The sequence below is a fragment of the Pyrus communis genome, chromosome 9, assembly GCF_963583255.1.
Source record: "Pyrus communis chromosome 9, drPyrComm1.1, whole genome shotgun sequence".
NCBI classification, from domain to species: Eukaryota; Viridiplantae; Streptophyta; class Magnoliopsida; order Rosales; family Rosaceae; genus Pyrus; species Pyrus communis.
Genome location: NC_084811.1, coordinates 4,768,922 through 4,775,269, shown reverse-complemented (window position 1 = coordinate 4,775,269; position 6,348 = coordinate 4,768,922).

The window sequence follows — 6,348 nt, the reverse complement described above, 5'->3', positions numbered from 1 at the left end:
GTTGATCATACCCTTGTGAGCTCTTCTACTTGCATTCAGAAGACGTATAATTTTGACTTAATGCAACTTCTCATTTTTCTCCTTAGTCTATGAGTTTTTCTCCTACCTTGGGTTTTACCATAGTGAGATTTTGTGAGTTTTACCTTTTATGTATTCTTCCATTGATCTGAGACTCGCATTTGCTCATTGTGCCAACGACATCATCAACTATACTTACTTCATCGCTGAAGACCTGATGCGCCATTTGCTTGAGTATTTACACACTCAAGGGGGGAGTGTTGCAGTCTTATTAGATTAGGAATGTGATTATGTAAATCTTAGTGTATATAGGGATATCTTGGAATATTCTCTAGGGTTAGATATTATCCTATTAGAGTTGTAATCCTATTAGGGTAATGATTTAACCTTCCCTACTATTATAAATAAAGGCACAATGGGGTGGAATAGAACACACCTCACAATTATACATCTCTCTCTTTCTCTCTACTGTGCCACACCACTCTCTCTATCCTTGATATGATTTAGTAAATTAGGCCTACAACAATGTGTATTTAATTAGAAATAGATTTTAAAGGATTTTGTTGGATTTAGAAGGATTTTAAATATACAAGAGATATCAGTTTTTTAATAAAGACCACTTTTTTAATATACAAAGAAAGATCTTTTTTTTTTTAAGAGAAATGATAATGGTTTTAATCAATAATTCAAGAAAGCATACAATCCTCAATGAGGACATCCTGGATCAAATCCAGATGGGTTTCAAACCAACAAAAATTAAAATCTAAGACTAAGCCTAGCTTAGCCATTCGGTGTGCCACAACATTGGTGGATCGACAGATGTGGTAGACCTTGAAAGAGTCAAAGCTCTCAAACTAACTTGAATATCTTCAATCAACAAGTCAGTCGACGAGGAACCCCCATGTAGAGTACCAAGTGCTTGATGTAGGAGTTTTAAGACCCATCTTGTCCCACATCGGGCAATAGTGGTTTTTCACTAGCCTTTATATAGGCTTATTCCTTCTTCTTAGTAATTATGCGTCCGGTTGTATTGGAATGCCCAGCAAATGCCCTCTTGAGCAGCAAAAATTTTAACCAACTTGGGAGTGGTGGAGTGAGAAATTTTGCGAAAGAAACCTCCAACATAGTTATCGGCTTAGTCACAAAAAATCACACCAATACCCCCCTGTTTTCCTAGCATCACAAAAAGAACCATCAACATTAATTTTCACCCAGCCAGGTGGTGGCGGTAGCCAGTGAGATGACGACTGAAGAGGTGGAGAAGAAGCAGCAGGCTTGACCGTAGTAAATTCATGAAGTTGTAGGTTAGCCAAATAGCTCACAAAAGTGGGATTTTCCAACTTACCTTCCCACAAGAGAGAGTTTTTGGCACGCCAAATAGCATAGACAAGCATCAAAAGAAGATTAATCTGACACCTGAAGGAAGTGATTCAGCACAATGGGAGAACCAATCAGAAAATAAATGAGAACCTGCCATCCTAGGGCCGAGAGGCAGTTTGGAAGAGAGAAAAACAGTCTGAGCAAAATGACAAGCAATAGAAACATGTAGCGCGCCAATGCCACACCTTTTTTTTCTCCAAATTTGAATGGGTGGGACCGTGGGAAGAATGTTTCGACAAGCTTTCATTTTCCATACACACAATTTCACTTTTCCAGGAACTTTGGCCTCCCATATATAGTTCCACAAAGATTTATTAGAACTACTTTGAACCGACGAAGTGGGATGAACTTGCAAAGCAAAGGCAACTTTATAAGCACTTTTAACAGAGAAATCACCCTTAGGATCATAATGCCACATCAAGCGATCAGGGGCAGACGTGCACTCAATGTGATAGACATGATTTTTTTAGCCTCAAACGGAGGAAATTAAGTATGAATCAACTTATAGTTCCAAGACGCTGACTTGGACTTGATCAGAGAAGAAACCAACTTCAAGTCACAGCCAACAGGAGGAAATTAAGTACGAATCAACTTCAAGTCAGAGCTGACTCGGCATAATTTCGCCAATTTCGAATTTTAACTCGAACAACTTAGCCGAACAGAATTTCTTCATATCGGCTTTATTACCAATAATCATATTGATTGGCGTGGTTTTTTCGGCTAAGCCTATATCTCCAATGACCATATGAATTGATGTGGTTTTATGGTCTGAAGTTGTGTATTGGTCTTGTTCATCATTGGAACACTCCTCTGACGAATCATTTTCTGAGTCAATTTTTGGCTCAAAAACTTGAACATTTTCGTATAGGCCTACCACACTTTCAGTCTCAACCGAAAAAATAGGTGGCCTTTGTTTTTTGGCCAAATTAACAATTTTCTTAGGCCGATGTCTGATTACAGCCGGAGCGAAAAATTGCCCCCCGGTCTTTTCAACCAACCATTCCTCATATGGAATCGATTTGTAGTCGAAAACGTAAGGAAAATATTCTCCATCTAGCCAGGCATTAAATCGAGCCTTGTCTTCATTTACCCATTGCTCTTGCAGGGTAACATGAGCTTTCATTCTCAACATGTAAGCGAATGACTTTTGCATCTCTTTATGACCACGAAGAACTATTTCCAGTTCCAAAGATCTTTTTCGTTCCTCATTGGAGTTTTTCAATTCCTCTAGGAGCTCGTACAATCGGCTACGTTGAGCCAGATTGGAATCTTGATATATCATATGAACTTCGTAGTTTTAGCATTGTGTCTCACAGGGCATGCCAAAATGTTGACCCTAGAAATTACAAAGCTTACGTTGCGCGCAGGCCGAGTAACTAATAAGCTAACTACGTCACTCGGTTGAATGCGGGGCGTGCCAACTTGTCGGCCGAGCTCGGCCGAGGAGTAAAATTTGTTGATGTTGCGTTGAGTGTGTTACCGACTTCTTTATCTTGCGACTGCGGCCGAGGAAGGAACAAATCTCGGCATTTGGATTCTCGAGCTTGAAGACAAGGCTGCTAATTCTGTGAAGTTCACAAATCGTCGGCGTCGGATTCGGTCACAGTGATTATATTAGTGAAAGTATAAGCACGTCAAATTGACACCAGACTATACGGATACAAGTACTCAAAGGTGATGTATGTCTTGATGGTAAATGTGGTTCGGCCGTCAGAATGCAGAACTCTGAAACTCACTTGTGAGTATCTAATCATAAAATCACTCGTCGTTTAATGCGCCGAATGTCGTAACTTGTAACAACTTACTTCGCCAAGAAGGCTAATAAGATGACCTCTGCCAATAAGGATTAGGAAACCTTTCTCGACCGAGACTTGGATAGGTAACCAGTCGGCCTTGATATAGTACTGTTTATCCAAACTAAAGATGCTTCGCGATTGGCTGATTCTACGGCAATAGTGCTGTTTATCCAAACTGAAGATGTCCGCCTGTTGCCTTCACAGTGTTGTTTATCCAAACTGAAGATGTGTTGGCTGAAAAAGAAAATGAAAAATCTCAAGTTGTTTGAAAGCGTTGCGCAAGGCAATTATGTGTTGAATTGGAGGGGGTTTATTTCGTTGCCACTGCCTCTGTATTTATAGTGCTAGTACGTTTCATTACTTGTTGCTTGCTGTGAGTATCCCGTGTGCAGAAGTAATATTCCTAATAATATTAGATAATCCCTCGTGTAGGCACTCCCACTTTTTTTGGGATATGATAATGCATGAAATCCCATCGATTTGGATTTAAAAAAAAAATATGATAATGCAGCTCCAATGGATATAATGCATGCAATTGCATTAAAACCAATCAACGCCTACCATTATTCGGAGGCAATCCAAACCAATGGTCTAATCCAAGTGCCATGCATAATAATAGTGAATTATCATGCCGTGACCTAATCCAAACGGATTTGATGCTATCCTGACTCCAGTTATTACCATGCACGACTCTTCACTTGTGGCTTCTCCTAATGTGGTATACCCCAAGCAGAACTGCATAAATAGAGAGAGAAGCCCTCCTTCATTTCAACTCTTCCTCCACGCATGCATTAATCTTTCTGCCAATTACTATCCATTTGCCAACCCAAAAAACATGCATTAGGATAAAATCCAAATTGAGCCTTATCTTCGATCTTTTGATCCGATAACATTTCGATCTTTTGGACTCCTTAATTATCTTCGCACTTTAGAAATAATTTTCAATAATTCCTCAGATAACATCATGATTGTTAAAATCATAATAATATCTAGACAAATTATTAATCAATCATCTCAATCTTCTTTCAATCCAAAGGCTCAGAATTTTACTTATTCCATAGCCTCGATTGCTTGGGCCGATAGTGTAAAATTGGGTCCAAACAGTTACCACACATTTTGCTAACTGGGCAGTAATTTCAGGATTTGATATTATGATATCTTAGTTACTTAACTTGCATGTTTATATTATGATTTTTTTTAATGAAATATATTATGATCTTAATTAGATGTGAAATGCGACTCATTTGGCAAGTTAACCATGGGGGAGGCTGAATGCCTCTGTGAGTCTTCCCGGTCCTTAGAATGGATGGATAACCATAGCTTGCCACCAGTTGTCCTCCTTGTTAAAAGGGGAAAAAAAAAAAAAAAAAAAACCTCCAATTGATTGTGTATATTTTTTAGGATACAAGTGCTTAGGGATATTTTTGGAAACTAATGCTCCGAACTGGTGAGTTTGCTAGATTGTGGCTATGGGGCAGAGTAAAATTCTCTATAGCCTCTTCAAGCCTGAAAGAGGTGAATAACCATAACTTATCACTAGTTATCCTCCCTTTAAAAAAAAATAGAGATAAGTTACTTATACTACACTAGTAGAAAACTGGCCAAAGGCCACAGTTCGCCTGCCCGCTGGATGAATAACTATGACCTTCAGTGGGATTGGGGTAAATGGCTACAGACTAGCAGTGCCCGTAGGCCAATTTATTTACTATTGCTAATTAGTATGACAATTTGCCAATTAGAATTACGGTATAATAGTATTCATCTTCACTTGTAAGTGAGAGGTCTTAGGTTTAATTGTCGCCAAAACCGAATTTGAACCACATTATTGCTGTTAGCCCATTGTGAGGTTTACCCACTCCATTGTGTAGATAATGTCGTTTGTTTGTTTGTTTTTTTTTTTTTTTAAAGAATCTCTCACAATGAGAGGCTATATACCTTTCGAACTCTATAGGGGGTTATATATTTATTTATATAGTAATTTGATTATGAGAACATGACTTGTCAACCTTTTTTTTTTAAATACCAAGCATGTTCCCATTTTTACTTTTGAACACCTATTCATAAAAATCAAAATTTAAAAATTATGTTATACTAAACTCGTAGTATGGTTCAGAAACCATTACTACAATTAAGTTTAATAAGCATTAATGTACATTTTTTTTTTTTTTTGAAAACAGCATTAATGTACATTAAGTTCATAAAAATCAACATTTACATTCTAAAAGAACATATAAATCCATTAGGAGTAGCCAAAATGCCTATAAGCGATGAGACATGGTGGGTGATGATAGTTATATAAAGTGTTCCGACTCCCTTCTATCGTAACAAAAAAAAAAAATGTCAAAGAGATCACATTTTTGAACCACATTGGTGTACCATATGATATGACAAATAGTGTGTACGTGTCATGTCAATTAATAAGTTTATATCATTAGATATTTGTTATAACTTATATGTATTATTTGATACACTAATGTGGTTGAAAAATATAATCTTCCTAATATTTATTCTTATAAAAGAGGGAGAAAGCAATCATCCATACAAAAGATATACCGCCATATAATTATGGAGAAAGAATACTTTCTTTATTGATTTGAGAAGCAAACCCTAAATATAATTCCAATCTAAATAGCCAATGTCGTTTATTCCGTGCATGACCATTATTCCAACTACAAACTATACAACGAACGAGAAAGAAACAACATAATTACGAAATTGACAACAATTAAACAAGCATGAAACCCTACATCTCTTGTTTGCAGATGGTAGTGTTAAAACCACGATTTTTCCCTGCCAAGATCAAGGGGACCTGCAAATGGCAATATAATACGTGCTTATAATCCACCTTCTTTCCTTTACCCTTCATCCAACCATCTAAAACTTGTATAAGCAAATGAATATAAAAACTCGAGCATTACTCCTAAACAAGGCAACCTGGCCTGCCGGGAGATAAGGAACAGAGACAGCTCCATTTCTAGAAACAACGAAATCAGCCCTTTTACCGTGGTTTAGGTCAAGCGGTTCGAAAGGGCTATTGAACAACGATTGGTTGAGGAACATTGGGGCGGTAAGAACTTTTTCTAAGGGGACAGAACCTTTTTTGTTAGGGTTTATAGCGGCTGCAGTGATGGCCATGTTGTAGTAGAGGACCGTG